The 13,982-nt window shown below is 48.2% G+C and overlaps 1 protein-coding gene across 3 annotated transcripts in view; it reads left to right on the top strand.

The window, feature by feature from the left end:
• The window catches only part of TBCD (tubulin folding cofactor D), a 188,891-nt gene that overhangs the window by 55,470 nt on the left and 119,439 nt on the right, over window positions 1–13,982 (top strand). The gene's annotated exons all lie outside the window — the stretch shown is intronic.

Here is a 13,982-nt window from a genome sequence, read left to right as displayed (position 1 = left end):
GAACTGGGGTGGAGGGCCAGAGGAGCTCTGCAGTGGCCAGCAGTGGGGTGGGGACAGAGGGCACAGCATGGCAGACGCAGGGGCACGGTGGGGACAGAGGGCCCAGCGTGGCAGACGCAGGGCACGGTGGGGACAGAGGGCCCAGCGTGGCAGACGCAGGGCACGGTGGGGACAGAGGGCCCAGCGTGGCAGACGCAGGGCACGGTGGGGACAGAGGGCCCAGCGTGGCAGAGGCAGGGGCAGGGCGGGGGCAGAGGGTGCAGCGTGGCAGACGCAGGGGCACTGCCGCAGACCCTCTGTTGAGCAGCGGCCACACGCAGCCCCGTGTGTGTTTGGTGAGGACAGTCCCTGGGTGTGGCTGGCAGTGCCCTCTGCGGGCAGGAAGGAAAGGATGTCTGTACAGGATAGAGTGGGGGCCCATCCTGAGAGGGCCTCACCACAGACACTTTGTTCTGTCCAAAATAAAGACGCCTGAGATGTGGTGGCCCCGCGTCTTCCCGGTGCGGAGCTGTGGTGGCGTCTGAAGCGACTGCTTTGCACTTGGCGTTGTGATGTGTGGGGAGAGCTTGTAGAGCCGGCAGTTCTTTTTTTTAATGTTTCTGCTTATTTTTTTTTCAGACTTCTTTAATTTTTAGACTTCTTTATTGAGTTTAATTTACTTACCATAAAATGCACTCACTGAAGTGCACAATGAAGTGGTTTTGTGTATTTACAGAATTGTGCAACTATCGCCATAATTTAATTCCTGAACATTTTCATTGCCTCCAAAGGAAACCCTGTGTTTAAGAACTCACTGCGCTCTCCCCAGCACCCTCGCCCCGGCAGCCACATCTCCAGTGTCTCTGGAAATTTGTCTTTTATAGACATTTCATAAAAGTGGAACCTACAACGTGTGATCTTTGGTGTGTGAATTCTACCACTGAGTTCCTCTGTGTGGTAGCCTGTGGAGTGCCTCCTTCCTTCCTGTGGCAGAGCCTCGTCCTGCTGTGTAAATGCACCACACACTACGTTTTATCCATCCGGTTCATCAGCTGATGGACCTCTGGGCTGTTTCTGCCTTTCACTGTTAGGATAATGCTGCCATGAACATTGTGTACATGTTTTTGAGTGGATGTTGAATATAGACCTAGAAGTAGAAATGCTGGGTCATACGGTGACTCCATGTTTAACTTTCTGAGAAGCTGCCACACTTTTTCCAAAATGATTACCCCATTTCACACTCCTGCCTCCAGTGTATGAGGGTTCTGTTTCTCTGATCCTCACCAACACTTGTTTTTATCTTTTTTTTTTTTGGACCGGGTTTCACTTTGTTGCCCAGGCTGGAGTGCGGTGATGCAATCTCTGCTCACTGTAATCTCCGCCTCCCAGGACCAGGCGATCCTCCCACCTCAGCCTCCTGAGTAGCTGGGACCACCGGTGCGCACCACCACGCCAGATTGTTTTTAGTTTTGTTAGATACAGGACTTCACCACATTGCCCAGGCTGGTCTTGAACTCCTCAGCTCAAGCTGTCCACCCGCCTTGGCCTCCCTGAGTGTTGGGAACACAGGCATGAGCCACCGCACTTGCCCCCTGCTTCTTTAAAAAAAAAAAAGCCCTCCTAGTGAGTGTGGGGTGCCACCTTGTTGTGCTTTTCATTTGCTTTTCCCTAACGACTGATAACACTGAGCATTTTCTGTGTTTGTCCATTTGTATGTCTTCTTTGGAGAAATGTCTGTTCAAGTTCTTTACTCATTTAAAAAATTATTATTTTTTAAATTGTTGTAAGTAAGAGTTTTTTATGTGTTCTGGGTATGAGTCTTATATTGGATGTATGGTTTGCAAATGTTTTATTGCGTTCCGCGGCTGCCTTTTCACTTCCTACTGATTGATTGACGCGGTCTCGCTCCATTGCCCAGGCTAGAGTGCAGCGGCCCCACCACAGCTCGCTGCCACCGTGATCTCCTGGGCTCAAGCCATGTTCCCACCTTAGCTTCCCAAGTAGTTGGGACTACAGAGTCACCACTACGCCTGGCTAATTTTTTTTCTTTTTTTGAGACAGGATCTCATTCCCATCGCCCAGGCCAGAGTGCAGTGGCGTGATCTCGGCTCACTGCAGCCTCCACCTCTCAGGCTCAAGTGATGCGCCTACCTCAGTCCCGCAAGTAGCTGGGGCTACAGGTGCGAGCCACTATGCCCAGCTAATTTTTGTATTTTTTGTAGAGGTGGGGTTTTCCCATGTTGTCCAGGCTGGTCTTGAACTCCTAAGCTCAAGTGATCCCCCCGCCTCAGCCTCCCAGAGTGCTAGGATTACAGGCGTGAGCCACTGCACCTGGCCTTCATGCCTGGCTAATTAAAACAATTTTTTGTAGAGATGGGGTCTCACTATGTAGCCCGGGCTGGACTTGAACTTCTGGCCTCGAGTGATCCTCCTGCCTCAGCCTCCCAAAGTGCTGGGATTATAGGCTGTACCTGGTGTATTTTCAATGTCTTTGATGGTGGTATTTGACCCAGGTTTTAAGTTTTAATTAAGTCCAGCTCATCAGTCTTTTCTTTCTTGTGTTTCTGGTGTCAAAGCTAAGACATCATTGCCTGCCCCAGAACCATGAAGTTGTACTCTTGTGGTTTTATTTAACGTTTTGTTCCACCGAAGCAGGTGACGCGTCATGTTTATTTGTGACACCAAATGTGTGAGGGTGTGTGTGTGAATGCGTGGCCGGGATGGAATGAAGTCCCTGCCTGCGGGGAGCCAGCTCCAGGTTCACTCGAAGGAGACAAGAGACCCGAGGGGCTCGTGTGTGTGCTCTGGTGTGTCTTATGGCGACACCCACCGACCCCGGGCAGCAGGAGAGAGGAGACGGGTGTTGGCGGGAGAGAGAGGAGACGGGTGTTGGCATCATCAGCAAAAAGGTAAAGCTCTTGTTCAGAAACAGATACGTGACGTGGGATACACTGGCCCAAGACCTTCGCGTGGTTGGCTGGCCCCTCCTGCCTGGCGGTGCCCTCCGTGTGAGCGGAACCCTCCCTGCAGCCTCATTCTGTGCCTGGCGGGATGTGGAGAAGCTACGCTGTCTCTGGGCAGGGCGAGGTGAAGAGATCCCGTCTTGGGGCCAGCTCAGGAGGTGACAGGGCTAACATTTGTTGAGTGTTTGCAGCGTACTTTTTATGTTTTTGTTTTAGACCTCACACCATTCCTCCGGGAGCCGTGCTGTTTGTATAGAGCTATAGTTGGGAGCCCGGTATGGTGGCGGTGCCTGTAGTCCTAGCCTCTTGGGAAGCCAAGGCAGGAGGATCACTTGAGCCTAGGAATTTGAGACCAGCCTGGAAAACATAGTGAGACCCTATCTCTAAACAAACACACACACACACACGGCAGCTGTGGCAGCCAGGAAGTCTTTCTGGAGCCACAGCTCATGCTCAGTCCTTCGGCCTCCTCAGTCCTCACAAGGACTGAGCTGTCCCTGCACCTCCTTGTCTCCTTGGAAAGTTACTGTGGTTCTCTGTCAGTTTAGTTTCAAACGTGAAAACAGGCTGGGCACGGCGGCTCACTCCTGTAATCCCGGCACTTTGGGAGGCCGAGGTGGGAGGATCACCTGAGGCCAGGAGTTCAAGACCAGCCTGGCCAACATGGCCAAACCCGTCTACTAAAAATACAAGGATGTGGTGTCACATGCCTGTAGTCCAGCTACGTGGGAGGCTGAGGCAGAAGAATCGCTTGAACCTGGGAGGCGGAGGTTGCAGTGAACTGAGGTCACACCACTGCACTCCATCCTGGGCAACAGAGCAAGATCCCGTCTCAGAAATAAAAAAAGCGAAAACAAATACTTGGCAAATAAATGTTCTAGAAAGACAATACAGATGAGCATGTTTGAGACTGAAGCTTTTGTTTGTCTTAGAGGAAATGTGGAGCTTCACTGGTGCATGCTAAAGGAGGAAGAAGTAAAACTAGGGAAGTCAGGTGGGCAGGCAGTGACGCCATGTTTGCCTTGAAGGCACCCTGGGTCTTTTTGCCCTTAGTCCTCTGAATAGGGGTACTTTGCCCGTTGGACTCAGGAAAGAAGCACCGCATTTTCTTTGGGTTACTTTTTAGGGAATCCTGCTGATTATTCTCCACACATACAGTACGTACACACACACACACACACACACACAGTCGGGAAACCCCACCCCCAATATTTAACGTGGGTTCTTTTCTATTTCCCTAAGTGTCTCGGCTGGTCTGAGAAATAAAGAGAAAGAATACAAAAGAGAGAAATTTTAAAGCTGGGTGTCCAGGGGAGACATCACATATTGGCAGGATCCTTGATGCTCCCCGAGCCGTAAAACCAGCAGGTTCTTATTAGCGATTTGCAGAAGGGGAGGGAGTGCAGGAATAGGGTGTGGGTCACAGAGATCACATGCTTCACAAGGTAATAAAATATCACAAAGCAAGTGGAGGCAGGGCGAGATCACAGGACCACAGGACGGGGGGAAATTAAGATTGCTAATGAAGTTTTGGGCACGCATTGTCATTGATAACATCTTATCAGGAGACAGGGTTTGAGAGCAGACAACTGGTCTGACCAAAATTTATGAGGTGGGAATTTCCTCATCCTAATAAGCCTGGGAGCGCTACAGGAAACTGTGGCTTATTTCATCCCTTTGGCTTCAACTGTAAAAGACAGCTGCCTCCAAGGGGGCTGTTCATAGACCTACCCTCAGGGGCGCATTCTCTTTCTCAGGGATGTTCCTTTCTGAGAAAAAGAATTCAGCGATATTTCTATTTGCTTTTGAAAGAAGAGAAATATGGCTCTGTTCCGTCCGGCTCACCGGCAGTCAGAGTCCAAGGCCATCTCCCTTGTTCCCTGAACATTGCTGTTATCCTGTTCTTTCTTTAAGGTGCCCAGATTTCATATTGTTCAAACACACATGCTCTACAAACAATTTGTGCAGTTAACGCAATCATCCCAGGGTCCTGAGACGACATACATCCTCCTCAGCTTACGAAGATGACAGGATCAAGAGATTAAAGTAAAGACAGGCATAGAAAATCACAAGGATATTGATTGGGGAAGTGATAAGTGTCCATGAAAGCGTCACAATTTATGTTCAGAGATTGCAGTAAAGACAAGCGTAAGAAATTATAAAATTATTAATTTGGAGAACTAATAAATGTCCATGAAATCTTCACAATTTATTCTTCTGCCACGGCTTCAGCCGGTCCCTCTGTTCGGGGTCCCTGACTTCCTGCAAAAAAAACACACACACACACACACAAACACACAGTCTCCAGCTGTTGTCCTGTAAGCCTATTTCTAGGTCTCTGACTCTGTGCACACCACCATGTCCAGCTAATTTTTTAAAGAAATTCAAAAGCAGCCTGGGCAACAAAGCGAGATCCTGTTTCTACACAAATTGTTTTAAAAAAGTAGTTGGGTGCAGTCCCAGCTAGTCAGGAGGTTGAGGTGGGAGAACTGTTTGAGCCCAGGAGATTGAGGCTGCAGTGAGCCGTGATTACACTGCTGCACTCAAGCGATACTCCTGCCTTGGCCTGTGGACAGTGGGCCATGTTTTTTCTCTTCACATCATCACATCTGAGGACTATTGTTAAAGGGCTACTTGGTCTTTATTTTAGGTGATTCAAATTCCAATACTCTTGAGTGGTCCTGGCATAGGTCCTTTCACCTTTTTTGTGGCTCCTCTTTGAACCCCTCTGTTGTTGTAGCAGGAGGAAGTGGGTACTCCTCACCGTGAGTAAGCTCATGTAATGTTTGTGAGCCCTTATGGTTTCCCTTGTTGGATACAAGAAGCACAGGTGAGGGGATGTATTTGGTTTAACTTTACTTTTTTTTTTTTTTTTTTTTGAGACAGAGCCTTGTTCTGTCACCCAGGCTAGAGTGCAGTGGTGCCATCTCGGCTCACTGCAAGCTCTGTCTCCCAGGTTCAAGCGATTCTCATGCCTCAGTCTTCTGAGTAGCTGGGATTATAGGCGCCCAACACCATGCCTGGCTAATTCTTTAATTTTTAGTAGAGACGGGATTTCACCTTGTGGCCAGGCTGGTCTTGAACTCCTGACCTCAAGGGATCTGCCTGCCTTGGCCTCCCAAAGTGCTGGGATTACAGGCGTGAGCCAGCATGTCCAGTCAACTGTACTATTTTGATAAAGTTTATACATGTGCTCCTAATCATGCATTTTGTGGTTTTCATCAGTATTTTGCTTTTTGAAAAATGTCAAGTGTTCTGATCTCTTTGGACATTTTGTATGAATCCTATTTTCCTTGCTATCCTTACTGATTGAGAATTGTGCATATTGATTTGGGTAATAATAACTAGCATTTGGCGTTTTTCTGAGCTTATTGGATGTGTAGATTCATGTCTTTCATCAAACTTGGGAAGTTTTCAGTCATTGTTTCTTGGGGTATTTTTGCTGCCCCTTCCCTCTCCCTATGGGACTCTTGTTACATTAACACACATGTTGGCACGCTCGATGGTGCCCTAGAAGTCTCTTAGGATCCACACTCATTTCAGCTCTTGAGCCCTCAGTTCCAGAATTTCTCTTTAGTTTCTCTTTTAATAATTTCTTTTTGAGACAGGGTCTTGCTCTGTCACCCAGGCTGGAGTGTAGTGGTAGAATCACATCTTACTGCAGCCTCAACCTCCCTGGCCCAAGCAGTTCTCCCACCTCAGCCTCCTGAGCAGCTGAGACTACAGGCCTGATGCACTGCAAAAAAAAAAAAAAAAAAAAAAAAAAAAAAAATTGTAGAAACAGGATCTCACTTTATTGTCCAGGCTGCTTTCAAATTCTTGGACTCAAGTGATCTTCCTGCCTTGGCCTCCCAAAGTGCTGGGATTATAGGAGTGAACTGCTGTGCCCAGCCTCTTTTTATAATTTCTCTCTTTATCAACATTCCATGTTAGTTTAAATGCTGTTCTCTTGGTCTCCTTTAGTTCTTGGTCCACAGTTCTCTTGAGATCTGTTGAGCATATTTCAAGCCGTTGATTTAAAGTCTTTGTCTAAGACTCAGCACAGTGGCTCCACTTGCTTCCCAGCACTTAGCCTTTGCTTTAAAACCTAAATAGGAAGAAATCTTTGCATATGTGTTTCCCAAATAACAGATTTGAGGGCTGTGTTGGTGACATAGGTCTGTTTATTCACACTGTGTGGCTAAAGCAGGTCTGTTAAATTAGCATCTACAAAGCTTTTCTCATGCCTTCCCTCAAATTTAGGAAGCTCACTGTACAATCCTCAGGCTGGGGTCCTTCACTGCCCTCTCTCAAGGAGGCCTACCCCTTCCCCCAGAAGGTGCAGTCAGTCTGTCGCCCCATGTCCTATAAAGTGTCGTTGTCTGGTGTCCCACAGCCATAGAGAACCTTCTGTAACTTTCTGAAGGACGGAGAGCATGTTTGTTTTACTGCTAGGAGGCTCAAGGTCCCTGTGAACCTGCACCAGGTAGTAAGCCCTGCATGTCAGAAATACAGGCTGCCTAACTCCTATCAAAACAAAAAATGTTTTGAAAAAATTTTTAAATAAATTTTTATAAATTTTGAAAACTATATAAAGTCACATTAGCACACACGCTCTCAGCGTTCATCAAAGACGTACAAGCAGCATCTTGTGACGATGTTGCTGCATCTGGGTCTTGTTAAAAGCACCATTCAGTAGATTACTTGCCACCTGTGGACAATGTTTTCCGGCTTTTCCTAAGGAAACCGTCGTGTTTTTCTCTCTGGATGACAAAAACTCTGCACGTCCTTCCTACGACAAATGCGATTGGCGCCCAGTGCTCTTGGCAGTGGAGGTGAGGACGTGAGGACACAGCGTTTCTGTGACAGTGAAGGGGACAGAGTTTGGAGGGAGATTCAGACGTTAAACAAGGAAACCAGGGGGCGATTTCAGAGAACGGATAAAGTGGTTAAGAAAATAGACAAGGGCGGTGAGATCCTCAGTGATGGGGCCAACCAGTGACTTGAATAGGACTTGGAGAAGACCTCCTGGGGTGACATTTATGCTGAGAGCTTCTACCGTGAAGGAGCCAAGCAGGGTGGACTCCTGACCGCAGCATCTCAGAAAGAGGAACGAAGGCTCGCACGAGCTGGGGCGGCCGAAAGAGCGGAAGAGTGGGCACAGAAAAGCTCCTGGGGCTAGATCCAGAGGGGCTTCGGAAGACAGTGAGGGATTTGGAAATTATTCGACATAAAATCAGATACTGGGGAATACACGGGAGCGCAGTGGAAAGGAACAGCGAGGCCGTTTGGGAGCCGCCACAGTGCTTCCCGTGGTTTGGTTTGAGACCAGAGCTGTGAAGAAGGAGAAAAGGAAATACTTATGCTGCATTTAGGATTCCGAACTCAACGAATTTGCTGTTCTATGCAGTGAAAGAGAGTGAGATAGTAAGAAGGTCAGTGAGTGACATGTTGGAGCCTTCCGCATAGAAATGGTCTACAAAGTTATGGGCTGGGTGAGTTCACACAGGAGGGGGTGATATGAGGAAGGGGAGTGGGTGGAAAAGCTCAAACCAGGTTCCCGGGCTCACTGGCCTGGGGAGGTGGAGAAAAGGGGAGAAGCAGCCGAGGTGGAAGGAAGCAAACTGGCAGGGGCTCCTTCAGAGGGATATTTTGTAGGAGAGGAGTCCGATTCTGAGAGGGGGAGGGGTGGAGGAGCCGAGTTTCCTCACAGGCTCTGGAATACAGAGGTGGACCGTGAGTTCCAGGAGAGCAGCCCCAGCTGAGGTCTAGGGACAGGGCGCGCCCTCCCTGGTGGAGCCGTGAGGGCTCAGTGCCGAGGCTGGCTCAGGCTCCTGTGGGGGGCCCTGCTGTCTGTCCAGCCTTGGCTGTGGCCTGGCCTGACCCTGCTGCGCCCCCGCAGGCCTGTGTACCTCAGTTCCCAGGTGATCGGGGGGCTTGGCAGAGGTCAGCTCCGAGCTGGTCCTGACACAGCCCCGGTGTCCAGTTCCCCACCTGTTTTTGTTGGCTTGTTTAATCTTGGTCGGCTTTTAAGCTTTCAGGTTTTCAGGAAAATGAAAAGCATGAGACATATCTTTGACTTTGTACATGGACCGATTGTTCTTTTGTGTTAATGTGTTTTTTCCTTGCGTGAATGTGTGTGTTTTGTGTTGCTCTCCGCCCTGCTCTCCCTCCCTCCCTGTAGAACGTGGCATTTTGGCTGAGCGTTAACACTGGTGGGGCAGACGGCAGTGGCCCCTGTTAAGACCGTTTAGAAAGGGCGTTGTTGGCATCTTGTCTTACGTGTGAATTCAAGAATCCTTCATTTTTTTTCAGCTTTATTGATATGTAATTCACCTACCATATAAATCACCCATTTAAAATATATAATTCCGTGGTTTTTAGAATATTCTATTATTACTTAGAAAATTGTGGTAAAATATATGTAAGAAATTTGCTCTTTTAATTGTTAAGCATATTAATCCAGTGGCATTAATTACACTCTCACTTTTGTACAACCATGACCATCATCTGGTTCCAAAACTTCTCATCACCCCAGATTAAGAAGTAGCTCGCCCTTGATTCTCCTTCCCTTCAACCCTTTGTAATTCTAGTCTACTTTCTGCTTGAAAAAGGACTTTGCCTGTGTTAGAGACCTTGCACAAGTGGAATTGTACAGTATTTGGCCTTTCATGTATGGCTTATTTTATTTAGCATCATGTTTTCAAGGATAATCTGAATAATCTGAATAATGATCCATTGTGTGGACATACAATATATTTATTTATTTTATTTTTACTTTTATTTTTATTTTTTTTGAGACAGAGTCTTGCTCAGTCTCCCAGGCTGGAGTGCAGTGGCGCGATCTCGGCTCACTGCAAGCTCCGCCTCCTGGGTACACGCCATTCTCCTGCCTCAGCCTCCTGAGTAGCTGGGACTACAGGCGCCCGCCACCACGCCTGGCTAATTTTTTTTGTATTTTTAGTAGAGATGGGGTTTCACCGTGTTAGCCAGGATGGTCTTAATCTCCTGACCTTGTGATCTGCCTGTCTCGGCCTCCCAAAGTGCTGGGATTACAGGCGTGAGCCACTGCGCCCAGCCCATATATTTATTTTTTAAAGATGGGATCTCACTGTATTGTCCAGACTGAAGTACAGTGGCTATTCACAGGCCTAGTCATGGTGCACTACAGCTTCCAACTCCTGGGCTTGAGTAACCCTCCCACCTCAGCCTCCTGAGTAGCTGTGATTGCAGGTGTGCACCACCGCACCTGGCCATATTTTCTCCATCCATTCATTTGTCAGTGGAGACTTGGGTTTTTCCCACCTTTTGGGTATTGTGAATAATGCTGCTATGGACATGGGTACAAGTACCTGTTTGAGACCCCCTTTTTTAGTTCCTTTGGGTATATACGCAAAAGTGGAATTACTGGGTCATGTGGTAATTCTGTGTTCAACTTTTTGAGAGCTTATCACTTTTTGTATGTAAAAATTACGAGTGTTTAGCTCTTAAGTCGAGTGATGCATAAATGCAGAAATGTAGTGTAGTTAAAAAATAAGTTTTTTGTTTTTTTTTTTCTATAAAGCTCTAGGAGTCGATTTTGCTTTTAAAGAGAGACACAAAGGGCTTGTCCTGGCTGCAGTGGGTGAGCTGTTGCAGATGACCTTTGGAGGAATTGTGTCGGAGCGCAGGGTTTTCACAGTGCAGCTCACCATGCATCAGGCACATGTAGCCTGTGCCACAACTGTTGTGCCCGGGCGGGGATCCCTCACGCTGCCTAGTTGCAGGAGGGCGCTCAGCTGCCCCTGCTTCTCCCTATTTGTCATTTAAGATGATTCCTGGTGCCTTTGGTGAGCGATCAAACGGTGTTCTCAGAATCTTTGGGCCTTTGACACGGAGGGGCTGTGTTCTTGAGGGTGTGACGTGAGAGCTCCTTGTCTGCAGGGCGTGAGGCTTTGGGTCCTGAGTGTGGACCGCGGCATGTGATGTCTTGTCACTGCTCCCTGCATGGCTGTTTAGTTTCTGGAAAGCTGGAGGTGTAATATTTTTGTTCTTTGCCAAAACATACTGGTGTATATAAACAGAAGTGCCCTGGTGTGCGAGTCAGCACTGTGCCTGTGTTTATGGTTCTGCATCTGACCGTGTGCCTTTTGGGCTAGTGTAGTGGTTGTCTGAGGTGGGTGCCCGACAGGGCTGGGGGCCTGCTGGTGCCCTTGCTCCTGCTTTAGGGACAGCTTGAAGCAGTGGCCTCAGATACCGCTTGGAATTGTGACAAACTCTGTATGCCTCTTACAGGTTTTATAGAACTCTAACCAGTTGCAAGTAACTATTTGCCATCCTGAGTATTGTCATTTTAAAATAAAACGATTGCATCACTCATCTAAATAAATCCGGGAAATCTAGGTAGAATAATCTACCATTCTTCCTTAAAAATTTCACAGGGCTGGCCGGGCGCGGTGGCTCACGCCTGTAATCCCAGCACTTTGGGAGGCCGAGGCGGGCGGATCACAAGGTCAGGAGATCGAGACCACGGTGAAACCCCGTCTCTACTAAAAATACAAAAAATTAGCCGGGCGCGGTTGTGGGCGCCTGTAGTCCCAGCTACTCGGGAGGCTGAGGCAGGAGAATGGCGTGAACCCGGGAGGCGGAGCTTGCAGTGAGCCGAGATCGTGCCACTGCACTCCAGCCTGGGCGACAGAGTGAGGCTCCGTCTCAAAAAAAAAAAAAAAAAAAAAAAAAAAAAAATTTCACAGGGCTGAGCGCCGTGTCTCACACCTGTACTGCTAGCACTTTGGGAGGCTGAGGTGGGAAGATCACTTGAGCCTAGGGAGGTCGAGGCTGCAGTGAGCTGTGATCGCACCACTGCACTCCAGCCTGGGCCACAGAGCGAGACCCTGTCTAAAAAACAATTTCATAGGCAAGTTTTTCCTCACAGAAATTTTATTCTTCCTTTTTCTTCTTAAGCCCATATTTCCATTTACTTTTTTCCCAGAGCATTTTACCCTAATGTAATGTATTTCAGTGCCTAAGAATCTTTATTGATCTGTCATATATCTGCAACAAAAGAAAATAACATGAACGTAAACTTCAACTTTTACATTTTGTATGGCCATAAGATGCTAGTTATTTAGAAGTTTTTCTAGATTGGGTTTTAACAAATTATTAGTACAAACCAACATAAAATAGCATTTTGTTGAAATTTAGCTCTTGACAAGATAGCTGTTTAGTTTCAGTTATCTTTTGATGAGTCAAGCTTTTTTTGTTTTTATTTTTTATTTTTATTTTTTGAGATGGTTCTTGCTCTGTCACCCAGGCTGGAGTGAAGTGGTACGATCTTGGCTCACTGCAGCCTTGACCTCCTGGGCTCAAGCAGTCCTCCTGCCTCAGCCTCTCAAGTTGCTGGGACTACAGGCAAACACCACATTGCTCAGCTAATTGTTGTGTTTTTTGTAGGGATGGGACCTCCCTATGTTGCCCAGACAGGTCTTGAACTCCTTGAACTCCTGGCCTCAAGCAGTCCTCTCACCTCAGCCTCCCACAGTGCTGGGATTACAGGTGTGAGCCACTGTGCCTGGCCGTGAGCCATGCTTTTAAGCAGAATAAGGCAAGGTTCTACAATAGTACTGTTTTTACTTTTTTTTTTGAGAAAGGGTCTCACTCTGTCACCCAGGCTGGAGCGCAGTAGTGTGATCATGGCTCACTACAACCTCTGCCTCCCAGGCTCAGGCCATCCTCCCACCTCAGCCTCCAGAGTTGCTGGGAACACAGGCATGTGCCACCACAACTGGCTAATTATTTTTAGTAAAGACGTTGCCCAGGCTGGTCTCAAACTCCTGACCTCAAGCAATCTATCCGCTTTGGCCTCTCAATGTGCTGGGATTACAGGTGTGAGCCACCACACCCAGCCCCTATTTTTACTTTTAGTTTTAAGTGCTAAGAAGTCTTATTCATGTAAGTAGCTAGGAATGGCAGAAATTTTGCTTTAGTAATGCTGGTGTTTCAGCCTTTTCCAAGCTCACTCCTGACCTCTGTGCTCCATCACCAAGCAGCTTCAGTGGGGTGGCCTCAGTCCTGGGAAGTGATGCGTTGACAGCTGCCTGCATTGGGGAAGCATTTCCCGGTCAGTCACTGGGTAATTCCCATCATCGCATCTGAGCTGCTTCAGTGGGGTGGCCTCAGTCCTGGGAAGTGATGCGTTGACAGCCGCCTGCACTGGGCAGCATTTCCCAGTCACTGCATCCGTTCCTGTTGTCGTACCCACTGCATCCGTTCCTGTTTTCGTACCCACTGCATCCGTTCCTGTTTTCGTACCCACTGCATCCGTTCCTGTTGTCATACCCACTGCATCCGTTCCTGTCGCACCCACTGCATCCGTTCCTGTCGTCACACCCACTGCATCCGTTCCTGTCGCACCCACTGCATCCGTTCCTGTCGTCACACCCACTGCATCCGTTCCTGTCGTACCCACTGCATCCGTTCCTGTCGCACCCACTGCATGTTTCCCGTGTGTTGGGTGAGAGGCTGCCTTTCTTGAAAAGTGAGAGAAAGGGCTGTTGTGAGAGGGGACGTGGGGATGGAGATAACCCTTTCAAAACCAGAACCTTAGGGGCTGAGGCTCCGGAAGCGCACACTCATAAAGCACTCTGAAGCCTGAGGACCCTATGGATGGCCTTTGAATAACCCCAGGTGTGCTTCGCACATGCCTGTACTTGACCACAGATTTAAACCCATGTGCACACATGCACGCTCACACATTTATGCACAGATGCAGCAGTGCATACACGTGTACACCTGCACACTGACACATGCACGTTGACATGTGCACACCCAGTTGAATGCGCATACCCACTCCCACAGATATGCACACGTGCACACCCACACAATCGAATGCACAGAAACACCCACAGATATGTACACGTGGACACCCACATGATTGAATGTGCATACACTCACAGATATGCACATGCACACACCCACACAATCGAATGCACACACACACCTGCAGATATGCACATGTGGACACCCACATGATTGCGCCCCCCACAGATATGCACATGTGCACACCCACACAATTGAATGTAC

The sequence above is a fragment of the Macaca thibetana genome, chromosome 16 (genome assembly GCF_024542745.1).
Source record: "Macaca thibetana thibetana isolate TM-01 chromosome 16, ASM2454274v1, whole genome shotgun sequence".
Taxonomy (NCBI): Eukaryota; Metazoa; Chordata; class Mammalia; order Primates; family Cercopithecidae; genus Macaca; species Macaca thibetana.
This window is presented reverse-complemented; position numbering and strand designations above follow the sequence as displayed.